Source organism: Delphinus delphis, chromosome 2, assembly GCF_949987515.2.
Source record: "Delphinus delphis chromosome 2, mDelDel1.2, whole genome shotgun sequence".
Taxonomy (NCBI): domain Eukaryota; kingdom Metazoa; phylum Chordata; class Mammalia; order Artiodactyla; family Delphinidae; genus Delphinus; species Delphinus delphis.
The window spans coordinates 79,253,630-79,280,546 of record NC_082684.1 but is presented as its reverse complement, the minus strand read 5'-3'; the positions used below and the strand labels follow the sequence as shown (position 1 = coordinate 79,280,546).

Genomic DNA, 26,917 nt, shown 5'->3' with positions numbered 1-26,917 from the left:
AAATAACTATTATGAATATTATAACAACTTTCATCCTTCTGAGAAACACTTCATAGATATAAGAAATATTTTGTCATGTTTGTTTCCTTAAATAACTCATTTGAGATATAATCATCCAAGAATGGGTTTTTTGTTTTATTTTCGTATGTTTGTTTTCTGGCTGCGCTGCGCAGCATGTGGGATCTTAGTTCCCCCGACCAGGGATTGAACCGTGTCCTCTTTAGTGGAAGCACAGAGTCTTAACCACTTGGACCTCCAGGGAAGTCCCAAATGTTCTCCTTTTTAATGAGCTTCCCTCCATCTCAAAGAGATTTGTGGTATTTTGTTATTTCATAATATCTATATCGATCCTTGAGTGGAAGGGTTCCTCAAACTGTATAATTTTTTCTAGCCCTCTTTTTCTTTGGTCTAGACGGATGGATCCATCCACTATTTAAGGCTCTCATGTATTGTCTTCTACCAAGAGAAAAAAGATAATGGGTCTGGAGATGTAAGGTCTTTAACAATGTACAATCCTAAGCATTTAGTTTGTGAATTAGTGGTCTTACATGGTTATCCTTTAATCAACCAGAATTATTCTTGGCAACTAATGGATGTATCTGTAAAATGAAATTTGTTCATTAATGATAGAAAGGTTCCTAAGGATCTTTTAACACGAGATAAATAAAGCAGCACATCAACAGAAGATAGGTACATTTCATAATAATCACTCTGAAAGAGCTATTTCAAGTAATAATTACCTACTCAGGAATGATGGGGAATTTCTAATGGCTGTAACTATAAGAATCACTTACCATGTGGCAAGAAAAACCTGGTATTTCTCCAAGCTTAAAATGGAAACATTCTTTAATGGGAAAATAATGTCTTAATTCACTCTCTTAAATTTTTTTTTTTTTTGCGGTACGCGGGCCTCTCACTGTTGTGGCCTCTCCCGTTGCGGAGCACAGGCTCCGGACGCGCAGGCTCAGCGGCCATGGTTCATGAGCCCAGCTGATCTGCAGCATGTGGGATCTTCCTGGACCAGGGCACGAACCCGTGTCCCCTGCATTGGCAGGCGGACTCTCAACCACTGCACCACCAGGGAAGCCCTCTTAAAATTTTTAAAGTAAATTAATAAAATGAAGATGATTTCATTTCTATAGTTGTACTCATTATTTTCCTAAGGATAATATATTTTTTTAATTTATCCTCCCAAGAATTAAAAGCTGGCAAGACAGAATATTCCTTTTCTGTTTCCATGGAAGGCTTTCTTCTATAAGACATAGCTTACCTTTCCTGATAAAGTATTTAACCTTTTCAACTCTTGGTGGTCTTTTTCCCTAAATCTCCAGTTTAAATCAGTTTATATTTTGTGGCTTGTCTAATTGTGGAGACCTCCTTCTCTGAAAAGGTCATACTACCCAGAAAAAAACCAAAGAATACAGTTTTTTTGGTGCCAGTCTGAGAGGAACAAAGAGGTCAGCTCCCACTACTTAGAGTTGAGTAAAGATTAGGAAGTTGGCACCATCTTTCTTGCCGGTCTATTCATTTGTTGCCTATTCGTTCAGCTAGTATTTACCGAATATCTACTCTAGACAGGCACTGCTAGCGCAGGGAGCTGCAGTGAAGCCAGGGAATGTCAACACACAACAAAAATTACTGTACAATACAGGACAAAACACCAGACGTTTATGTGTGGCACTCCAGCTTAGGGAAAGAGCACTAAACCTTCACAACTCTGTTACAATTATAATTAAATACTTTTTGTCCACTTAGTATATTCTACTCTTCCTAAGATTTCATGGCTTATCTTACCAGGGAACTTCTTAATTATAAGAACCTGTCAAAAGATAGAACTGATTTCGGAAACTCCTTGGAAAGCTTCTAAAAATAACCCCTCATATGGTTTTTACAGCATCTACAGACCAACTTTCCACTGTTACCCTATCATTATTTTTATTGAAAAAATGCACAGATCCTCAGAAATCATAGAGTGAATGTTAATGATTTTTACTGTTCTCAGATAACCTGTTATAAGAAATCCACTGAATTTCAAGCATGTACATATGCTTAAGGCATCTACTGAATGAATCTAGCAACACCCCCTAGAATATTATACAACTAACTCAACCAGACTTGTTTGAAACCAGGTTTCTCAGTATGGGTACCATGAAACCTGAAAGATATTAATCATAGGAAGAGTTAATCTACCTCATGGGTCAATCCGAAACCTGACCTCAGAGTCTTGCCCTTTGTGTTGTACTTCCTCCTTTTGTACTACATCTAGCGCTTGCATTTCTGGTCAAGAAGACCTTCTAACCTGCTCTTAGTGATGTGGCTCCCCCTTGTCTGTCCTGCAATAGACTGAGCTTTGGTATTTTTCAGCTCGAATTATCTTTATATGTTGATTTTGACATGTCAAAGACCTATAATGTGTATTTTTCTAATTTAAAAATTATATAATGTTTACTACACAGGAGACATTGTTCTTAGGACTTTGCAAATATGAACCTATTTTAGTAATGATTTCTAGTTTTTTTGATGCAAGGACTGGAATCACACTTTTTTTTTTTTAAACATCTTTATTGGGGTATAATTGCTTTACAATGGTGTGTTAGTTTCTGCTTTATAACAAAGTGAATCAGTTATACATATACATATGTTCCCATATCTCTTCCCTCTTGGGTCTCCCTCCCTCCCACCCTCCCTATCCCACCCCACTAGGCGGTCACAAAGCACCAAGCTGATCTCCCTGTGTTATGCGGCTGCTTCCCACTAGCTATCTACCTTACGTTTGGTAGTGTATATATGTCCATGCCTCTCTCTCACTTTGTCAGAGCTCACCCTTCCCCCTCCCCATATCCTCAAGTACGTTCTCTAGTAGGTCTGTGTCTTTATTCCTGTCTTACCCCCAGGTTCTTCATGACATTATTTTTTCTTAAATTCCATATGTATGTGTTAGCATACGGTATTTGTCTTTCTCTTTCTGACTCACTTCACTCTGTATGACAGACTCTAGGTCTATCCACCTCATTACAAATAGCTCAATTTCGTTTCTTTTTATGGCTGAGCAATATTCCATTGTATATATGTGCCACATCTTCTTTATCCATTCATCCGATGATGGGCACTTAGGTTGTTTCCATCGCTGGGCTACTGTAAATAGAGCTGCAATGAACATTTTGGTACATGACTCTTTTTTTTTTTTTTTGTGATCCCCAAATTTATTTAACTGTTTCTTAAAAAACATTTGCACTGCATTATTTTAAGAAGTTAACAATAAAAACAGGTGAATTTCCATGAAAAACATTAATAGATAATGCTTTAGTTAGAAATTTATTTATTCAAAACAGCCCGTTCCTCAACCACGTCAGACCAACCAGCGTTACTACCTCTGGCTACACATACATTTTCTTTTCTTTTTTTTTTTTTTTAACATCTTTATTGGGGTATAATTGCTTTACAATGGTGTGTTAGTTTCTGCTTTATAACAAAGTGAATCAGTCATACATAAACATATGTTCCCATATGTCTTCCCTCTTGTGTTTCCCTCCCTCCCTCCCACCCTCCCTATCCTACCCCTCCAGGCTGTCACAAAGCACCGAGCCAATATCCCTGTGCCATGCGGCTGCTTCCCACTAGCTATCTACCTTACTACGTTTGTTAGTGTGTATATGCCCATGACTCTCTCTCGCCCTGTCACAGCTCACCCTTCCCCCTCCCCATAACCTCAAGTCCGTTCTCTAGGAGGTCTGCGTCTTTATTCCTGCCTTACCCCTAGGTTCTTCATGACATTTTTTTTTCTTAAATTCCATATATATGTGTTAGCATACGGTATTTGTCTTTTTCTTTCTGACTTACTTCACTCTGTATGACAGACTCTAGGTCTATCCACCTCATTACAAATAGCTCAATTTCGTTTCTTTTTATGGCTGAGTAATATTCCATTGTATATATGTGCCACATCTTCTTTATCCATTCATCCGATGATGGGCACTTAGGTTGTTTCCATCTCCGGGCTATTGTAAATAGAGCTGCAATGAACATTTTGGTACATGACTCTTTTTGAATTATGGTTTTCTCAGGGTATATGCCCAGTAGTGGGATTGCTGGGTCATATGGTAGTTCTATTTGTAGTTTTTTAAGGAACCTCCATACTGTTCTCCATAGTGGCTGAACCAATTCACATTCCCACCAGCAGTGCAAGAGTGTTCCCTTTTCTCCACACCCTCTCCAGCATTTATTGTTTCTAGATTTTTTTGATGATGGCCATTCTGACTGGTGTGAGATGATATCTCATTGTAGTTTTGATTTGCATTTTTCTAATGATTAACGATGTTAAGCATTCTTTCATGTGTTTGTTGGCAGTCTGTATACCTTCTTTGGAGTAATGTCTATTTAGATCTTCTGCCCATTTTTGGATTGGGTTTTCTGTTTGTTATTGAGATACATGAGCTGCTTGTAAATTTTGGAAATTAATCCTTTGTCAGTTGCTTCATTTGCAAATATTTTCTCCCATTCTGAGGGTTGTCTTTTGGTCTTGTTTATGGTTTCCTTTGCTGTGCAAAAGCTTTGAAGTTTCTGTGGTCCCATTTGTTTATTTTTGTTTTTATTTCCATTTTTATTCCATTATTTTATTTTATTCCATTATTTTATTTCCAGTTTTCTAGGAGGTGGGTCAAAAAGGATCTTGCTGTGATTTATGTCATAGAGTGTTCTGCCTATGACATAAACTATCAAAATGATAGTTTATGTCATTTTGATAGTTTCTGGCCTTACAGTTAGGTCTTTAATCCATTTTGAGCTAATTTTTGTGTATGGTGTTAGGGAGTGATCTAATCTCATACTTTTACATGTACCTGTCCAGTTTTCCCAGCACCACTTATTGAAGAGGCTGTCCTTTCTCCACTGTACATTCCTGCCTCCTTTATCAAAGATAAGGTGACCATATGTGCGTGGGTTTATCTCTGGGCTTTCTATCCTGTTCCATTGATCTCTATTTCTGTTTTTGTGCCAGTACCATACTGTCTTGATTACTGTAGCTTTGTAGTATAGTCTGAAGTCAGGGAGCCTGATTCCTCCAGCTCCGTTTTTCGTTCTCAAGATTGCTTTGGCTATTCGGGGTCTTTTGTGTTTCCATACAAATTGTGAAGTTTTTTGTTCTACTTTTGTGAAAAATGCCAGTGGTAGTTTGAGAGGGATTGCATTGAATCTGTAGATTGCTTTGGGTAGTAGAGTCATTTTCACAGTGTTGATTCTTCCAATCCAAGAACATGGTATATCTCTCCATCTATTTGTATCATCTTCAATTTCTTTCATCAGTGTCTTATAATTTTCTGCATACAGGTCTTTTGTCTCCTGAGGTAGGTTTATTCCTAGATATTTTATTCTTTTTGTTGCAATGGTAAATGGGAGTGTTTTCTTGATTACACTTTCAGATTTTTCATCATTAGTGTTTAGGAATGCCATAGATTTCTGTGCATTAATTTTGTATCCTGCTACTTTACCGAATTCATTGATTAGCTCTAGTAGTTTTCTGGTAGCATCTTTAGGATTCTCTATGTATAGTATCATGTCATCTGCAAACAGTGACAACTTTACTGCTTCTTTTCCGATTTGGATTCCTTTTATTTCCTTTTCTCCTCTGATTGCTGTGGCTCAAACTTCCACAACTACGTTGAATAAGAGTGGTGACAGTGGGCAACCTTGTCTTGTTCCTGATCTTCGTGGAAATGCTTTCAATTTTTCACCATTGAGGATGATGTTGGCTGTGGGCTTGTCATATATGGCCTTTATTATGTTGAGGCAAGTTCCCTCTATGCCTACTTTCTGCAGGGTTTTTATCATAAATGGGTGTTGAATTTTGTCAAAAGCTTTTTCTGCATCTTTTGAGATTATCACATGGTTTTTATCCTTCAATTTGTTAATATGGTGTATCACATTGATTGATTTGCGTATATTGAAGAATCCTTGCATCCCTGGGATAAACCCCACTTGATCATGGTGTATGATCCTTTTAATGTGCTGTTGGATTCTGTCTGCTAGTATTTTGTTGAGGATTTTTGCAACTATATTCATCAGTGATATTGGCCTGTACTTTTCCTTCTTTGTGACATCCTTGTCTGGTTTTGGTATCGAGGTGATGGTGGCCTCATAGAATGAATTTGGGAGTGTTCCTCCCTCTGCTGTGTTTTGGAAGAGTTTGAGAAAGACAGGTGTTAGCTCTTCCCTAAATGTTTGATAAAATTCGCCTGAGAAGCCATCTGGTTCTGGGCTTTTGTTTGTTGGAAGATTTTAAATCACAGTTTCAATTTCAGTGCTTGTGATTGGTCTGTTCATATTTTCTATTTCTTCCTGATTCAGTCTTGGCAGGTTGTGCATTTCTAAGAATTTGTCCATTTCTTCCAGGTTGTCCATTTTATTGGCATAGAGTTGATTGTAGTAATCTCTCATGATCTTTTGTATTTCTGCAGTGTCAGTTGTTACCTCTCCTTTTTCATTTCTAATTCTATTGATTTGAGTCTTCTCCCTTTTTTTCTTGATGAGTCTGGCTAATGGTTTATCTATTTTGTTTATCTTCTCAAAGAACCAGCTTTTAGTTTTATTCATCTTTGCTATCGTTTCCTTCATTTCTTTTTCATTTATTTCTGATCTGATTTTTATGATTTCTTTCCTTCTGCTAACTTTGGGGTTTTTTTTGTTCTTCTTTCTCTAATTGCACTAGGTGCAAGGTTAGGTTGTTTATTCGAGATGTTTCCTGTTTCTTAAGGTGGGCTTGTATTGCTATAAACTTCTCTCTTAGAACTGCTTTTGCTGCATCCCATAGGTTTTGGGGCGTCGTGTCTCCATTGTCATTTGTTTCTAGATATTTTTTATTTCCTCTTTGATTTCTTCAGGTATCATTTCGTTATTAAGTAGTGTATTGTTTAGCCTCCATATGTTTGTATTTTTTACAGATCTTTTCCTGTAATTGATATCTAGTCTCATAGCGTTGTGGTCGGAAAGGATACTTGATACAATTTCAATTTTCTTAAATTTACCAAGGCTTGATTTGTGACTGAAGATATAATCTATGCTGGAGAATGTTCCATGAGCACTTGAGAAAAATGTGTATTCTGTTGTTTTTGGATGGAGTGTCCTATCAATATCAATTAAGTCCATCTTGTTTAATGTATCATTTAAAGCTTGTGTTTCCTTATTTATTTTCATTTTGGATGATCTGTCCATTGGTGAAAGTGGGGTGTTAAAGTCCCCTACTATGAATGTGTGACTGTGGATTTCCCCTTTTATGGCTGTTAGTATTTGCCTTACATATTGAGGTGCTCCTATGTTGGGTGCATATATATTTACAATTGTTATGTCTTCTTCTTGGATCGATCCCTTGATCATTATGTAGTGTCCATTGTCTCTTCTAATAGTCTTTATTTTAAAGTCTATTTTGTCTCATATGAGAATTGCTACTCCAACTTTCTTTTGGTTTCCATTTGCATGGAATATCTTTTTCCATCCCCTTACTTTCAGTCTGTGTGTGTCTCTAGGTCTGAAGTGGGTCTCTTGTAGACAGCATATATATGAGTCTTGTTTTTGTATCCATTCAGCCAATCTGTGTCTTTTGGTGGGAGCATTTAGTCCATTTACATTTAAGGTAATTATCGATATGTATCTTCCTATTCCCATTTTCTAAATTGTTTTGGGTTCGTTATTGTAGGTCTTTTCCTTCTCTTGTGTTTCTTGCCTAGAGAAGTTCCTTTAGCATTTGTTGTAAAGCTGGTTTGGTGGTGCTGAACTCTCTCAGCTTTTGCTTGTCTGTAAAGGTTTTAATTTCTCCATCAAATCTGAATGAGATCCTTGCTGGGTAGAGTAATCTAGATTGCAGGTTTTCCTCCTTCATCACTTTAAACATGTCCTGCCACTCCCTTCTGGCTTGAAGAATTTCTGCTGAAAGATCAGCTGTTAACCTTATGGGGATTCCCTTGGGTGTTATTTGTTGTTTTTCCCTTGCTGCTTTTAATATGCTTTCTTTGTATTTAAATTTTGACAGTTTGATTAATATGTGTCTTGGCGTATTTCTCGTTGGATTTATCCTGTATGGGACTCTCTGTGCTTCCTGGACTTGATTAACTATTTCCTTTCCCATATTAGGGAAGTTTTCAACTATAATCTCTTCAAATATTTTCTCAGTCCCTTTCTTTTTCTCTTCTTCTTCTGGAACCCCTATAATTCGAATGTTGGTGTGTTTAATGTTGTCCCAGAGGTCTCTGAGACTGTCCTCAGTTCTTTTCATTCTTTTTTCTTTATTCTGCTCTGCAGCAGTTATTTCACTATTTTATCTTCCAGGTCACTTATCCGTTCTTCTGCCTCAGTTATTCTGTTATTGATCCCTTCTAGAGTATTTTTCATTTCATTTATTGTGTTGTTCATCATTGCCTGTTTCATCTTTAGTTCTTCTAAGTCCTTGTTAAATGTTTCTTGCATTTTGTCTATTCTATTTCCAAGATTTTGGATCATCTTTACCATCATTATTCTGAATTCTTTTTCAGGTAGACTGCCTATTTCCTCTTCATTTGTTAGGTCTTGTGGGTTTTTATCTTGCTCCTTCATCTGCTGTTTTTCTGTCTTCTCATTTTGCTTATCTTAGTGTGTTTGGGGTCTCCTTTTTGCAGGCTGCAGGTTCATAGTTCCTGTTGTTTTTGGTGTCTGGCTCCAGTGGCTAAGTTTGGTTCAGTGGGTTGTGTAGGCTTCCTGGTGGAGGGGACTAGTGCCTGTGTTCTGGTGGATGAGGCTGGATCTTGTCTCTCTGGTGGGCAGGTCCACGTCTGGTGGTGTGTTTTGGGGTGTCTGTGGACTTATTATGATTTTAGGCAGCCTCTCTGCTAATGGATGGGGTTGTGTTCCTGTCTTGCTAGTTGTTTGGCATAGGATGTCCAGCACTGTAGCTTGCTGGTCGTTGAGTGAAGCTGGGTGCTGGCATTGAGATGGAGATCTCTGGGAGATTTTCGCTGTTTGATATTATGTGGAGCTGGGAGGTCTCTTGTTGACCAGTGTCCTGAAGTTGGCTCTCCCACCTCAGAGGCACAGCACTGACTCCTGGCTGCAGCACCAAGAGCCTTTCATCCACACGGCTTAGGATAAAAGGGAGAAAAAGTAGAGAGAAAGAATTAGTAGAAGTAGGAAGAAAGAAAGAAAGATAGGAAGGAAGGAAGGAAGAAAGAAAGAAAGAAAGAAGAAAAGAATGAAAGTAGGAAAGAAAGAAAGGAGGGAGGGAGGGAGGGATGGTGGGAGGAAGGAAGGAACGAGGGAGGGAAGGAAGGAAAAAAGAAAGAAAGAAAGAAGATAAAGTAAAATAAAATATAATAGTTATTAAATTTAAAATATTTATTAAGAAAAAATTTTTTTAAAACAAACGGACGGATAGAATCTTAGGACAAATGGTGGAAGCAAAGCTGTACAGACAAAATCTCACACAGAAGCATACACATACACACTCACAAAAAGAGGAAAAAGGGAAAAAAATCATAAATTGTGCTCTCAAAGTTCACCACCTCAATTTGGGATGATTCGTTGTCTATTCATGTATTCCACAGATGCAGGTACATCAAGTTGATTGTGGAGCTTTAATCCGCTGCTTCTGAGGCTGCTGGGAGAGACTTCCCTTTCTCTTCTTTGTTCTCACAGCTCCCAGGGGCTCGGCTTTGGATTTGGCCCCGCCTCTGCGTGTAGGTCGCCGGAGGGCGTCTGTTTCTTGCTCAGACAGGACGGGGTTAAAGGAGCAGCTGACTCGGGGGCTCTGGCTCACTCAGGCCGGGGGGAGGGAGGGGCACGGAGTGGGGCGAGTCTGCGGCGGCAGAGGCCGGCGTGACGTTGCACCAGCCTGAGGCTCACCGTGCGTTCTCCCGGGGAAGTTGTCCCTGGATCCCGGGACCCTGGCAGTGGCGGGCTGCACAGGCTCCCCGGAAGGGGGGTGTGGATAGTGACCTGTGTTCGCACACAGGCTTCTTGCTGGCGGCAGCAGCAGCCTTAGCATCTCATGCCTGTCACTGGGGTCCGCGCTTTTAGCTGCGGCTCACGCCCGTCTCTGGAGGTCCTTTAAGCAGCGCTCTTAATCCCCTCTCCTCGCGCACCAGGAAACAAAGAAGGAAGAAAAAGTCTCTTGCCTCTTCAGCAGGTCCAGACTTTTCCCCGGACTCCCTCCCGGCTAGCCGTGGTGCTCTAACCCCTTCTGGCTGTGTTCACACCGCCAACCCCAGTCCTCTCCCGGCGCTCTGACCAAAGCCCGAGCCTCAACTCCCAGCCCAGCCCACCCCGGCGGGTGAGCAGACAAGCCTCTCGGGCTGGTGAGTGCCGGTCGGCACGGATCCTCTGTGCGGGAATCTCTCGGCTTTGCCCTCCGCACCCCTGTTGCTGCGCTCTCCTCCGCAGCTGCGAAGCTCTCCCCCCTCCGCCACCCGCAGTCTCCGGCGAAGGGGCTTCCTAGTGTGTGGAAACCTTTCCTCCTTCACAGCTCCCTCCCACTGGTGCAGGTCCCATCCCTATTCTTTTGTCTCTGTTTATTCTTTTTTTCTTTTGCTCTACCCAGGTACGTGGGGAGTTTCTTGCCTTTTGGGAGGTCTGAGGTCTTCTGCCAGCGTTCAGTAGGTGTTCTGTAGGAGTTGTTCCACGTGTAGATGTATTTCTGGTGTATCTGTGGGGAGGAAGGTGATCTCCGCATCTTAGTCTTCCGCCATCTTCCCCTCATCCCACAGATACTTTTAAGATGCATCACTTAACCAGTGAATGGACCTACCTGGTTGTCCAGTATTCATCTCACCATCTAGCACCTCATTACTGTTCAGCTTTGTTTTTTACTTATTTTGAACAGTAACTGTCATGAAGATTTATGAAGAAAATTACTCAAAAAGAAGACTAACTGCTAAGGCTGTTGACAGAAATAAAAAGGAAGCAAAGTAATTTGGGGAAATAATGTTTGTGGATCAGATGTGTAATATGAAAGAATTCACAAAACCTTCTACAAAGAACAAAAGAAAATTATTTTAGGGAGAAACCAATTCATCTCGCAACCAATGCAATAGTTGCACACCATGGGGAAGAAAGGTCAATGAAAGTTGAATTTGTTTCCTCGGTGTTAGGAGGCTATGTACCAGAAAGAACTATCAATGCAAAAATAACTAGGGAGAAAGCCAGAAGTCAGAATAAAGTCAGAACAAACATTCCCATAATATATAAAATTGGGGATTCACAAAGGTCCCCAAATATCTTTGTAAATGTCAGGGGTCTACCGCACTGTGTAAGATGCTTGAATATGACATAATTTTTGTTATTCAATGTGAATTTTTAAATTTTTATTTTATATTGGAGTATAGTTGATTAACAATGTTCTGTTAGTTTAAGGTGTACAGCAAAGTGATTCAGTTATACATATAAATGTATTCTTTTTCAAATTCTTTTCCCATTTAGGTTATTACAGAATATTAAGCAGAGTTCCCTGTGCTAAACAGTGGGTCTTTGTTGGTTGTCTATTTTAAATATAGTAGTGTGTATATGCCAACCCCAAACTCCCAATTTATCCCTCCCCCACACCTTTCCCCTTTGGCAACTATAAGTTTGTTTTCCAAGTCTGTGAGTCTGCTTCTGATTGTAAATAAGTTCATTTGTATCATTATTTTTATATTCTGCATATTAGTGATATCGTATGATATCTTTCTCTGTCTTACTTCACTTAGTATGATAATCTCCAGGTCCATCCATGTTGCTGCAAATGGCATTATTTCATTCTTGTTAATGGCTGAGTAATATTCCATTGTATATATGTACCACATCTTCTTTATCCATTCATCTGTTGATGGACATTTAGGTTGCTTCCATGTCTTGGCTATTGGAAACAGTGCTGCAATGAACATTGGGGTGCATGTATCCTTCGAACTATGGTTTTCTCCAGATATATGCCCAGGAGTGGGATTGCTGGATCATGTGGTGGCTCTATTTTTAGTTTTTTAAGGAACCTGAATACTGTTTTCCAGTGGCTGTACCAATTTACATTCCCACCAACAGTGTAGGAGTGTTCCCTTTTCTCCACATCCTCTCCAGCATTTATTGTTTATAGACTTTTTGATGATGGCCATTCTGACTGGTGTGAGGTGATATCTCATTGTAGTTTTGATTTGCATTTCCCTAATAATTAGCAATGCTGAGTGTCTTTTCATGTGCCTCTTGGAAGATCTAAATAGACATTTCATACAGAAGATCTGTATGTCTTCTTTGGAGAAATGTCTATTTAGATCTTCTGCCCATTTTTTGGTTGCGTGCTTGTTTCTTTTATGTTGAGCTGCATGAGCTGTTTAAATTTTGGAGATTAACCCCTGTCGGTTGCATCATTTGCAAACATTTTCTCCCATTCTGTGGGTTGTCTTTTCATTTTGTTTATGGTTTCCTTTGCTGTGCAAAAGCTTTTGAGTTTAATTAGGTCCCATTTGTTTATTTGTGTTTTTATTTTTATTACTCTAGGAGATGAATCAAAAAAAGATATTGCTGAGATTTATGTCAGAGTGTTCTGCCTATGTTTTCCTCTAAGAGTTTATAGTATCCAGTCTTACATTTAGGTCTTTAACCCATTTTGAGTTTATTTTTGTGTATGGTGTTAGAGAATGTTCTAGTTTCATTCTTTTTCATGTAGCTGTCCAGTTTTCCCAGCACCACTTATTGAAGAAACTGTCTTTCCTCCATTGTATATTCTTGCCTCCATTGTCATAAATTAATTGACCATAAGTGCATGGGTTTATTTGTGGACTTTCTATCCTGTTCCATTGATCTATAAATCTGTCTTTGGCCAGTACCATACTGTTTTGATGACTGTAGCTTTGTAGTGTAGTCTGAAGTCAGGGACCCCAATTCCTCCAGCTCCATTTTTCTTTCTCAGGATTGCTTTAGCTATTTGGGGTCTTCTGTCTTTCCCTATCAATTTGAAATTTTTTGTTCTAGTTCTGTGAAAAATGCCATTGGTAATTTGACAGGGATTGCACTAAATCTGTAGATTGCCTTGGGTTGTATAGTCATTTTGACAGTATTGATTCTTCCAATCCAAGAACATGGTACATTTTTCCATCTGTTTGTGTCATCTTCGATTTCTTTCATCAGCATCTTATAGTTTTCAGACTACAGGTCTTTTGCCTCCTTAGGTAGGTTTATTCCTAAGTATTTTATTCTTTTTGATGTGATGGCAAATGGGATTGTTTCTTTAATTTCTCTTTCTGATCTTTTGTTGTTAGTGAATATTTTTTCTTATTTTTTATTTTGGTAAAATAAAATTTACCATTTTACCATTTTTAAATGTACAGTTCAGTGGCATTAAGTGCTTTCCTATTGCTGGGCGATCATCACCCTATCCATCTTCAAAACGTTTTCATCAACCCAAACTGAAATTCTGATTTCATTAAACAATAATTCCCCATTCCTCCCTCCCTCCAGCTCCCTGGTAACCACTACCCTACCTTCTGTCTCTCTGAATTTAACCATTCTAGGTACCTCTTATAAGTGAAATTATACAATTTCTCTCCTTTATGTGTGTGGCTTATTTCACTTAGCATAATATCTTCAAGTTTCATCCATACCGTAGCATGTATCAGAATTTCATTCCTTTTCAAGGCTAAATAATATTTAATTGTATGTATATATCACATTCTGTTTATTCATTCATCCACTGATGAATATTTGAGTTGTTTTCACCTTTGGTTATTATGCATAATGCTGCAATGAACATTGGTGTACAAATAGCTGTTTGAGTCTCTGCTTTCCATTCTTTAGTGTGTATACCCAGAAGTGGAATTGCTGGATCAATGGTAATTGTATGTTTAATTTTTTGAGGAACCTCCATGCTTCAACAGAAATATTTTAATAGAACTAATGAAGTTAGTATAATGGTAGCTAAGCTTAAATTTAAACAATAATTATCCCCACTACTGATTTTAGTAAACTAATTAAAACAAAAATCACATCCACCCTTTAATAGCCCTTATTTGCTGGTGCAAACATCTTGCACACATTCCACTGTTTCTAGACCAGATGTCTATAGCCGTATGTGTTTTTCTCTGTCTCTCTCTGGAAGCTGTCCATTGATTTTTCTTGGTGATTCATGGCCTCTGATTCTAATTAACTCTATTTTGATGGCAGAAACCCAAAAGTTGGAAAATTATCTACTGTGAAACTTGCTCATCAGAATTTAGGTTCACATTTTCTTTTGCATGTAATTTTTACTTATTTCCTCATACAAGTCAGAAATAAATGACAGTTATGATCGTGGTCTGTTAACTTTTGAGAGTTTATTTTGCAATGTTTTCTGTCCACATTTTTAAGGAAATAAATTACTTAAATGGTTAGGGATCTTTTCTCCTTCTTTGATTATAGCATTGTCAGTTGTATTTGGGTTGGCCAAAAAGTTTGTTCGGGTTTTTCATGATGTTACAGAAAAACCCGAACAAATTTTTTGGCCAACCCAATATTTTCAGTTGGTTTCCTGAGTGTTTTAATGTAACAATACACATATTACCCATCATAAAGGCTTTTCAGAATCCTTTCAGATCAAAAGCCCAGCTCAAGTATTCAATATCCATTAAAGTTAATACATTTGCAAAAAATAGTTTTTGACCTCAAAGTTTGTATAGGAATCAAATGTCAGACAGGCTGTTTTGTGTCTCTCATTAATAGCAATACTGTGGTTTGTTTTAATACAATAATTTCAGTGATGAAATATACAGGAAAAGCAAGGAATTAAAATAAATTTTAGTGAAACTTTTTCCCTAACCTATTTTAGTTATGCATTACACTGCAGCCCAGTAATGAACCAGATTTCTGGGATAATATTTACTTCACCCTGGAAATATGTGTAGCATTACATGTTGTGATAGTATAATCAAATTAGATGTAATATTCTTATTCTGGGGCTGTGATAGTATATTACTCCAAATTTGAAATCTGCTTAATTTTCTTTGCTTTAGAGCCTTAAATCAACTCAGATCTATAAGTGTGTAGCTCCGTTTATTCTGAACAAAATATAATTTCCTCTTTAGGGAGAGAGTGTCTTTAAAAGGCTCATTAATAAAATCCTAATGAGGTATCTCGGACTTAGGAGAATACTCATGTCATTTTTATGAGTTAAGTACAAAAAGTTATAAAATATACAGACAAGATTTCCTATCAAATACTCAATAGCAAAATGTTCCTGACAAAGTCAGAACATTCTAAAATAGTTGAAAACTTTTCTAATGCCTTTGAAAACACCAAAGCAATTATGCTGATACTTTATGAACCAAAAGACTTATTTTCTCATTGTGACTTGAGTTCAGCTGACACACCTTTAGAAAGAGAAAGTGGCACTCCTCATTGGATTTGTAGTTCAGGTGGCCTTATGACTTTAAGGATATAAATGTTCTATTTCTAGAACCATGTAAATACACAAATAAAATACATGCCAATTTACAAAATGAAAGGACTAGTTGAAGAAATGTAAATATAAGAACATTAATAGGGATCCAAGGCTGAAACTAATATATATATATATATATATATATATATCAGAATATGGATAAATAATCATTGTAATAAGAACAGAACTTGAACCCAACAACAATAAAATTTTACCTAAGGCTATTTGTTGGCATAAAATTGAGGATCACTGATAATAGGAAGCATAAGAAAGGCATAGAAATTTTGGAGGCTGTTAAAATCCTCAAAGGTCAAAATGCTTTTTTTTAATTTAACAACAAATCCATTCTCCAACTAGGCTCACACATGGCCTTATGCCTGTTGCAGTTTCAAACTGGCAGCTTACAGTTTATTACTGGCATATGAAATACTGATAGAAATAATCACAGAATCATTGATTTGCAAATAACCTCAAGAAATTCTGTTCTGCCCCCCAAACAGGAAGACACCTAAACCATTTAAGACAAAATAGCAGCTCTCTAGTTTTAGAGGTCTTCAGGAGAGTTGCTGCAGTTCTTTCTGTTCAAAGGTGATTTAACACATTTACCTGTTTTGCTTTGTGTCCCCTGAGTTCACAACATAAGCTACAATTATGTCTAATTAAACCAGCTTAGAAAGTTTTGCTTTCTGCATTTTCTTTTTATTTGAGCCTCAAAACTGCTGAGCTGATTTTAATATTGGGAAAAAAAAAAAAAAGCCTTACTTACTCCTAGGCTGTAACCCTGCATGACGAATTCCAGCCCAGAGCAACATTTTATGATCCAGTGTCAAGTTCTTGAAAAATGAAAAATGAGAGGAAAGAAGAGGCTTAACTGTAACATGGATACATTTTGGACTGGATGTTAGCCATTTGAATAAGGTGTGTGTGTTTAATCATAAAAACTGTATTTTCCTTTTCTGGTTTGAGCATGCAAAACCTGTTATTTTCATAATCAGGGCCAAATGTATTTTGTACTCTGAAATTGAACCAGAACTCAAAAGGGGGATGAAAGAGCATTACCCATGCAAGCAATAGATTTGAGGCAAGTTTTAATTGAAAAGAAAAATCCCACCACCTATTCATTTTTAAAGCATGAGCTGCATTCAACACACAAATCCTTCATTATTCATATGTGGAAGTACGTGTTTAATGATTAAGTCTCTAAGGATTTATTTGATAGAATAATCTAAATTTCTTTTTTTAAAAAGAGGCAAATGAAATGTGGTTTTTAATTCTTTAAAGGACAAGTTACAAAGCATGTAAAAATATACCACAGGCTATTAGTTTTTAAAACTATATCTACAATTTGCCTATCCATTGGTTTGTTCATCTGGATATCAGTAACATACAGACTTGATCTAATAATGGCTAATTATGCAGTTGTTTATCAGCTCATTTGAAACAGTTTGAGATTCAGTCTAGCTCAGCAAATTACTGTGCTTAAGGCAGTTCCTATATTCTAGAAAATTATAATATCCCCAGAAGGCAAAGAATTAATAAAAATCCTCTTTTGTAAAAGATTATCATTGCAGAGCAAATGGAGCACATCTTTTCTATCCTACTGCATTTAATATTCTCATTTTTTCCCTGAAACTTTGATGGGGAGGCAATGAGAATATCTCTGTTTTATTAACTTATTAAGAGGCATATTTATAGAACTCATGCACTATATTGATTCCTAAAGTTGTGGCACTGCTAAGAGCCAATAATCACAGAAGAGCAGGATAATTCAATTTGTTATCCCAGAATGTTTCTGAAATTCGGTAGAGCCCAAATTTTCACCCAGTTCAGAAAGCCTGGGTATTTAACTTCTGTAAGCCTCAATTTATTCAACTGTAAAATAGAGGTAATAACAAAAGACAACCTCTGAATGTTGTTAGGAATAAATGAGACGGTGAATGCAATGCACATAATACAATGCCTACATATAGTAAATAATGTTAGTTTCGGTTATTATTATGGTTATGGTTAGTATTATCATTATCTCTTGTGGATCAGGAATCAAAGACCTATGCATTTAATTAGCCTATATATTTATATAATTATATATAATTAGCCTTATACTTTACAATATAAATATTTTCATATCAGCTGCAAGTTTAACATGAACTTTCTGCTCCAGCACTTTTTAACCCAGAACTGCTTCAACAAGCTAACATCAAACCAGCCAGAATAGGTGGGCTACTGCTATACAAGATAAATCTTGTACACCTAGGCTGTACTTTGGAATCATTCCAACTTCATAGTAGCTGGGCTTGACAACATAGTATTTTAAAAAGCACTTGATGCTGCCTCTATTGAACTGTGCCAAAGAGTTCTGAACTTTTTCTTCATGATTCAGATTTTGTTGTAGATTTTGCCACCTTCATTTCCTCCATATTGGATCATTACATCATATTTTAAGAAGAAAAAAAATCTTTAAAAACGATCCAGATGCCTTAGTTGGAACATATGAGACTATTGCTTTATAACGTTATTTGCACAGAATACCTGTACCACTTCATGTACTTTGTAAACCAGGACTACTTTTGGACTTCCTGGTAAAATTCAATGTGCTACCTTTAGTTTATAAATATGGTTGAAGCCTACATAGATATATACATATATATAATTTTTAAAAACAAACTACATCTTCATTTGTATATTTGAAGAACTAAGTTAATAAGTGTTCCCTAAAATCAAAAGTCAACCCTAAAGGTAAACTTTGGAACTGATGGTGACTCAATTTCCCAATTCCTGGCTTCTAGATAGCTCTGCTTCTCTTGGTTCAAGAAAACAACTCGTAATGCAGAGCATTTCAACCTGGTGGAAATGGACACACTATTGAGCTTTTTCTGCCCTCGTATGTGAAAAGCAGACTATCCAAGCATCAGGGACAAACTACAGAAGTTAGCTGCTCTTTACTTCATTCTATATCCAGTGTTAAACGTTTAAAATTTTAAAACATGCAAAGACTTTTTAAATGTTAAAACATGCAAGCAATTTTTCTTAAATTTAAAAACACCCAGGAATAGCCTCTTCTTTATTATTCCTCAAAATTTCCTAGGGAAAATGGAATCCAGTACAGGGGATACATATGAAGAAGAGAAAAATGAGACCACAAAAATTAAAAATCCATGTAGGGTGCACCCAATGTTCATTGCAGCACTATTTACAATAGCCAGGACATGGAAGCAACCTAAATGTCCATCAACAGAGGAATGGATAAAGATGTGGTACATATATACAATGGAACATTACTCAGCCATAAAAAAGAACAAAATAATGCCATTTGCAGCAACATGGATGGACCTAGAGATTGTCATACTGAGTGAAGTAAGTCAGACAGAGAAAGACAAATATCATATGATATCACTTACATGTGGAATCTAAAAAAATGGCACAAATGAACTTATTCATAAAACAGAAATAGAGTCACAGATGTAGAAAACAAACTTATGGTTACCTGGGGGGAAAGGGGGTGGGAGGGATAAATCTGGAGATTGGGATTGACATATACACACCACTACATATAAAATAGATAACTAATAAGGACCTACTGTATAGCACAGGGAACTCTACTCAAAACTCTGTAATGACCTATATGGGAAAAGAATCTAAAAAAGAGTGGGTATATGTATATGTATAACAGATTCACTTTGCTGTACACCTGCAACTAATACAGCATCGTAAATAAACTATACCCCAATAAAAATTTTTTTAAAAAACCTCAAAAAAAGAATACAACATTGTAAATCAATTATATGCCAATAGAAAATAAAATTAAATTAAAAAAAATTTAAGTGGATACACAACATTGTAAATCAACTATCCTCCAAAAAAAATTTTTTTAAGAAAAAAAATCCATGTAGGGTGCAGAAGCTAACAGCTGTAAAAAGTGAAAACTTGCTAGAAAGCAGTGACTCTGGAATGCATGTTTACTCTGTAGACTAATGAGACCTCAGCATTGTGGAGGAGAATGTTTTGAGCCCTTTCCATTACTAAAAACTGTTAAAATGGGTTATTGTGACTCTGCTTATTATAGAGGTGGTTTAGGGAAAAGCTAGCCTGGAGAGGGTAAGATGTCTTTCACCAGAGGTTTCCAGAATCCCAATCAAACCCATTGGCATGGGGCCATGAAAGTACCATCTTTTCATCACTACCAACACAGCTGTGGTTGTGCTGTTGTTATTGTTTAATCTCTCCATGTTCAGCCTGCTATAATCACCGTAACTCACCCTAATGTTACACGATTAGCACCCTCAGTTGTGGTGAAAATGAAACACCACTCACATAGCGTCTGTGACCTTTCACCCCTCACGGAATGGGTCAGCATTGCATTCACTGAGAGACAAAATGCAGAAACTCACACGGTGCTGCGTGCACTCTCTCAGGCTGGGGAATCAATGGAAATTTCACTTTTCAACTGTATGTGTTGATCCCTCAGCAGCCATACTATGAAAGTTCAATTCTTCCACTTAATTTATTCTCATCCTGTGATTTCAAAAGAATTTTGTAAAGTATTGCTGTAGTGCCTTAATGCAGAGGCAAAGTATCATTTTTAACAGGCAAAAGTTCATCAATTTCATTCACACCATAGTCTGTAAATTAACTGAATGTTGGACATATTAAGAGGTTTGGAGAATTTGATGTTTCTTGGTCTTACACTGAAGAGAGTACAGACGTACTCTCATTCAACTCTCAGTTGTTGAATGACAACAACTGGCAAGAATGTACAAGTAACTAACCGTCATCTTTTTCTAAAAGGAAGACATTTCCTTCCATGCTAGAGTCCTAAGTTTTGTGGAACATTGATAGTAAATACTACAGAAATCTGTTATTAATTTACAGACCTTTTAGATCATAGCAGCAATTAGAACTAGAAAATTATTTCCTGACAACTAATATGGCAGGGTGAAAGTGGTAAATTTTTAAATATATGAAAGATTAGGCATTTATAGAATGTTTCTATTTATCACACCTATACTTTTAACCAGATTGACAATATGTGGCATGATGAGTTTAATTTTCTACAGCACAGTACAGACTCTCTGCATTTTTTCTAATTACCATTTCCTACATGTCAGCTCAAATAGGAATAGACTCACTTGGTTCAGCTCAATTTCCACAGCCTGACAGGCATTGATATCAAAATTAATTCCAAAATGAAACTCATAAAAGAAAATCCTATTTGACAAAAGAACTACTGGGCTTGGATCACAGTTGCACTTGCATTGTGAAGTCCCATTTTTATTTTTATTGTATATAAAATAATGCCAAAGGAGAGACTGAACACCCAGAGAGAGTTCATTTGGGGCATCCTGATAGTATCTGCCATACACAAGTAAAGCAGAAGCCATTTTTATGACATCTTGAGAACCTGAAGATTGAATTACAGTTTTAGTAATCATCAGTTCCCCTTCTCCAGTGTCACTTTTTGGTAATATATTGCATAGAAAAGATTTATGGTTCCAGTTTTATAAGCTTGCAATAAAAATATAACAACTGTTGTATTAAATTATTTAAGTTGTAAACCATGTGAAAAAGGAGAAAAAGTTTTATTGACATAGAGGCTGAAAAACTGATTATAATGGAGAGAAAAATGTATTGTGCTGATTATTCCCAAGATTTTCCCTAGTTTAGCATATTGTACATCTTCAAGATATCTTTCAAATCAAGGTCTGGGTATATAGGGGTGTTTTTCATTTGTTGCTTATTTAGAACTGGCCATGGTGAAAGACAAACAACACCTATATAGTTCCAGGTACCAATTTATTTTAGCAGAGTTGTGAGTGCAAATAAAGTAAGGAAAAAAAAGATAATATAGAGAGACTTAAGGTTAAGTAAAAGATGCTAACTGAAAGAAATCTAAATATGAAATGACTACATTTCTCCAGAGCAATATAGACCCAAGAGATTGTCATGTCTTTCCAGAATTTTTTTTTTAATTTTATATTGATTTTACAGTCACTCAGTACTACTACTTTCTAGCATACTATACTATTCTGCTGCTGTGTACAAAAGGTACTAGGCTAAGGTGTTTTCTCTTCTCCAATGTTCCTCCATTCCTCTAATAGGTCTTCCCTTCTAGTGCCAGACTTCTTCCAGAGCTTTCTGTCCATAAGGTGCCTCCTTTCCCTTGAATTTCGAGGCCCCATCTAGGAATCTTGGAGCATTCTCTGGCTTGGTCAGAATGTTGGCATTCCATACTTTTGCACTCCCACACTCCATTCTCTCTCTGCCTCCACGATTGCTGGATATTGAAACAGCTCAAATCAGCCACCCACACCCATACCTACCCTCCCTCTCACACACACAGACACAAACAGATACCTCTTGGCCACCTGGAAGATAAAAGGGATCCCCTTGACTAAATAATCATATTTATTTCTCTAAAGGAAATTAGAATAAGGAAGTCTCGTACTTCCACCTGGTAAATCAAATCATACAGAGGATGCACGGTAACGATGGGTTAATAGATCCTTTAGTCTTGTCCACAACAATAATTCTGGCCCTCTTACCTGCTACTACAGATGTTTTCTCTCTCATCTAGACTCAACAATAACAAACTGGCCATAGTCTCACTTTGATGGTGATGGTAATCATAGGGTAATTTCTATGTGCCAGACCCTATACATTAACTTATTTAATCTGCACAACATCCCTATGAAATAAGTATTATTCTGATTCTACAGACATTTAAGTCTTGCTCAAAATCACATAGCTAAAAAGTGTCAGAATTGCAATTCAACTTAAGCACATGGCATACACATGCTTACCAACTATACTATATTAATGTGGAATGATTCAATGTCTAAGGCATCATCACCAAAAGGAAAGAGTAGGGTTAAAAAGAAGTGTGGGGCTTCCCTGGTGGCACAGTGGTTAAGAATCCGCCTGCCAATGCAGGGGACACGGGTTCGAGCCCTGGTCCGGGAAGATCCCACATGCCACAGAACGACTAAGCCCGTGCACCACAACTGGTGAAGCCCACACACCTAGAGCCCATGCTCGGCAACAAGACCGCAATGAGAAGCCCACACACCGCAACAAACAGGAGCCCCCGCTCGCCACAACTAAAGAAAGCCCATGCACAGCAACGAAGACCCAACGCAGCCAATAAATAAATTAATTAATTAAAAAAGAAAAGTGTGGAAGACCCAGTGTTTCTCTCTGGTTTCTCCTATTCACTCCCTTGTCATACATTTGTTGAGTACAGGTAATGTGCCAGTCTATCCTTGATCTGAGGATATAAAGATGAATAACATATAGTTACTGTCCTCATTATCCATTGAGAAGGAAAACCAGGTAAACAGTTGTAGTTCAGTTTGATGTTGTAATTGAAATGTATATAAGGTATTATGGGAGGACTGGGAAGAAAATAAAGCCCAAGGAATGCAATGCTTTTACTGAACTTATTGACAGCCTATCTCCAGGAGAACAGTAGACTCTCTAAGGGAGAATCCAGAAGAGTTCCATCCTCAATTGAGAAGTTTTATGAAAGTAACTGTCTGCTTCCCCTTCCCTACACTAGGAAGGAAAAACACTTAACTAGGTCAACTCCATTCATTTCCTTGAAATCAGAGGATCTTCCTTCTTCCTTCCACACCTACAGCTCTATGAGCCAGGAGGACTCAGATCAATTTGGAGCAATTTTTGTCAGCAATCTGGAATTGGCTACCTCCCTGACATCTAGAATCCCTGAAGGTACATTGCTTGGTTTAATTAGAACCTCCTACATCTTCACTTCCAGTTCCACAGCAATGAGACTTGAAGTTAAGTAGCCATAGACACATGGATAACTGGTAATTCCCTTGACCCCCTCCAACACATGATCTCTATTATTGAGACATTCTACCAAGCTGGCTTCATTGTATATACATGACCCAGGGGTAGAGAACCATGCTGTTTCCTCCACAACATCCAAAGGTTACCACGAGCTCCCTCTGAGAATACTTCAGAAAGCACTAGATACTTCCTATTCTTTATATTATTAAAAACCATGAACTTGAATTCACAGTACAGCAGTCAGTATAGGTACCAGTCACTATGTTTAGCTTCCTCGATGTATAGTGTCATAGGAAAGCCAGAAATTGAAAATACCTTAGTAAGGAAAAGCAACAAAACTTCATAAATAATCCAGGATAGCTAAAATCTCTTTTCTTTTGTCCTGAGTAACCAGGGTTCTTTCTTTCTCTTCTAAATAAGAATGGCTAATATCTTTGTAATAAAACTCTATTAAGTTTTCAACCAAGCCAGGAAAGAAACAGGGTGTTTGGCCCCTGGCAACAAAATCTATGGTACTACCGCTAGAAAGATCTAGAAAACAAGGTTACCTAACTCACCTTGAATAAAGAAGGCTATTAGGAGCTTCAGCCACATTGAGGTCTGAAGGAAAGAGCACCTTCAGATCTTTGGCCTAGTGTGATGAGCTCAAGTAGCCAAAGATCAGGGCCTATGCACTACCCAGCAGATCACTATGGATGCCCAGGTTGAGATTAAAAGCCTCCTAACGACTGAGCGAGTGAAGGATAATCATCTAAACCAAGAACTGCTAGGAACAATATTTCTTCAGAGAAGCCATCTGTCTGGAGGACCTGGACCTGGAGTTTTTACTTAATGAGAAAAGATAAGAACATTATAACCTGCACTTTATTTATTTTAATAAATTTACTTACTTGTTTTTTGTATTTTGGGCTGTGTTGGGTCTTCGTTGCAGTGTGCGGGCTTCTCATTGCGGTGGCTTCTCTTGTTGCGGAGCACGGGCTCTAGGTCCGTGGGCTTCACTAGTTGTGGCATACAGGCGCATTAGTTGTGGCTCGCAGGCTCTAGAGCGCAGGCTCAGTAGTTGTGGCGCACGGGCTTAGTTGCTCCATGGCATGTGGGAATCTTCCCAGACCAGGGCTCGAACCCGTGTCCCCTGCATTGGCAGACAGATTCTTAACCACTGCGCCACCAGGGAAGCCCCTAACCTGCACTTTAGAAAAGACCTGAAAAGCAAACAAAGGAAGGAAATTCACACATACAATCTTTAGAAAAGAAACATTTCTCCAAAGGAAAGAATATATAATAGTTTGAGGCAACCAATCAGGGATCAGCTGGTTTCATTTGCAGGAAAATGTCATACAGAGATAAATATTCAATAACTGGATACAGCAGGCCTTGAAGATAGCAACCATTGTTGTTTACCATAGGAGACTATAAATATTAACATATCTATGAATAATAACTAGCACTGCTGATAATGCAATAATTTTTCACCTTACATATACCCTCAGAGAAGCATGATAGTGTCTTTGAATGTAAGAGACAATTAGTCTATGTGAAGGACTTAGTTCAAAGTACTGGTTTGTTTTACACCAACTGTCAAACAGGCCTCTCAAAACTCCTCTAAGTATTAGAAACAGTGACCTGGGGGTGAAAGGCTTGTAGCCCAGGAACTGATCCCTTGAGCCACCCAGATATCAATCCCTGACGATTTTGATTAATCCATGCTGACTAACCAGATTTGAATCAATAGAAATTATCTGTAACAAGAAACTAATTGTGTATTTAGTAAGTTCAGTGAAATTTTTGGTGGCTTTAAATTTATATGGAAAAGACCCTACTGACTTTTGAAATCAAAATTCATACCACCTTAAGGCAATATTGCCTTGGGTTATAATAACTTACGGTGTTCTACTTTCTCTCTTGAGTAATGTATGGTCTGAAGGCATCGAATCTGTTTACTCATAAACTATGAAAATTCTTTCATTGTTGTTTATGGAGACTTTAGATCTATTCACATAATGTAAAAAAGCTCATAACATGTACCTCTGTACCACTTTCATACACCATCCCTGTTTAAATGAAGCAGCAAATCACAGCCAATTTCAAGCAACGTTACAATCTCAGCTCAAATTATGCAGTGGCTTAGAATAGTAAAAAGATGTCCCTAAAGTTGCATCATCTTTAGGAGACAGGAGACCTCAGGTGTTGGAGAGCTGCTGAGAGGCAAAGTGGATGAACCAATGAACCAGTGCTGAATTTATATTGTACTTTTCACACAGGAAGATTATCTAGGCCTCCAGTACACCTACACGTGAATGCACGTGTGACATCTAACTCTTTTCACTTCATTTCCTTATGGACCATTTTTCTGGAAAAGAAGATGGAAAATTTCAGCCAGCCACAAATGGACTGAGACCCACCAATCTCATTTCACATTGAGCAGGTGTCCCAGACAGGGTTTGAAACCAAGCTACAAAGGTGAAAAAAAAAAAAAAAGAAAATACTATTAGAGCTAAACAGATGGCCCTTCGTAGGAGCTATGGTACCAACTTAAGCTGGGTTTGTCTTAGTATCTAGAGTAAAGCCTTGCCTCATAGTTCTTTGCAATTCAATATTATTAAAATCCTCTTTTTAGCACAAACTGCTAACATATCTAATAGAAGGACCTTACTAATCATTTCTCTCTCGAGGAGGAAAAAAGTCTAAAGGCCAGAGCTTGAGGTCACAGGTCTGTGAGGGAAGGCAGCAAGGTCTGTACTTTATCAAATGCAGGAACCACAAGAAGCCTTCACCTCTTAACCAGGGTGCTCTTTTTGTGGCCAAAAACAGAACTGTTCAAACCATTCTTTGCCTTAAGTGGATAAAAACCCCTTTGAATATTCACCAGAACCCTCTAGCAAGCCTGCATTCCTTATATTAAGGATTTTAAGCAGACTATTGGTATTTGTTCTGAATAGTTGCACCACTGTACCAAGCACACGTAGGGCAATAGGTGAAAGGGTAAAGAGCCCTTGTTTAATAGAATTTACATGCTGTGTGAGTCTCAACTGTTTAGCTGCCTGATAGAATTTTTATAAAGCCTAAAATAAATATCCATAAACTTAGCAGATATGCAGGAGAACTAAAAAACTGCTTGTTTTATTTCTTCAAAGGTCACACTCTTCCCATGACATAACAGTAAATAGCATGATAAAATGCCTTCAATATATCATAAATTATGGAAAATAACCATTGACTTTTCTAGATAGTTTGGGATATAAATACTTGGGACATTAATGTTATAGATGCTTTTCAAATATGAGCAAGAAGTATTGCCAAACTCATACTGTTCAAATAAATCATGAATGTGATAAAAATTAGAATGATATTGGCCACACTTAGAAAAAATGGTTCTAGAATAGTCCAATTTACTCATAAAATACATTGGGTTGAAATTTCACAGATTTGAAAACCATTGACAGTGGACCCAGGACCACTATTGATATATCTGAAAATCTATTTGATTTTGTCCTCTGATGTCTCCAGATTATAAATTCCCTGGTTCAGTGGTACCACTTAAAAATTCAAGTAATGCCTCAGCCCACTAATGTGTTTACCAACTATCCTAACTAATATCATTTAAAAGAAATAACAAAGTAAAAGCATCCTTAAGAAGATACAACAGTAGTATCCTAGGCTCTCTTCAAAAATATTTATCTATTCTCTAATCCATATCTCCAGCCCTGACTTGTCACA

At 37.5% G+C, this 26,917-nt stretch overlaps 1 protein-coding gene and 1 long non-coding RNA gene across 3 annotated transcripts in view; one reads left to right on the top strand and one right to left on the bottom strand.

Annotated features, from left to right (window-relative positions):
- LOC132420488 (uncharacterized) overlaps positions 1–26,917 on the bottom strand; it is a 142,243-nt gene that overhangs the window by 13,838 nt on the left and 101,488 nt on the right. The window contains exon 3 of the long non-coding RNA XR_009518376.1: positions 24,091–24,402. This is a non-coding gene — a long non-coding RNA (uncharacterized lncRNA). The remainder of the gene's footprint in view (positions 1–24,090; positions 24,403–26,917) is intronic.
- The window catches only part of LOC132420486 (uncharacterized), a 262,698-nt gene that overhangs the window by 223,164 nt on the left and 12,617 nt on the right, over positions 1–26,917 (top strand). The gene's annotated exons all lie outside the window — the stretch shown is intronic.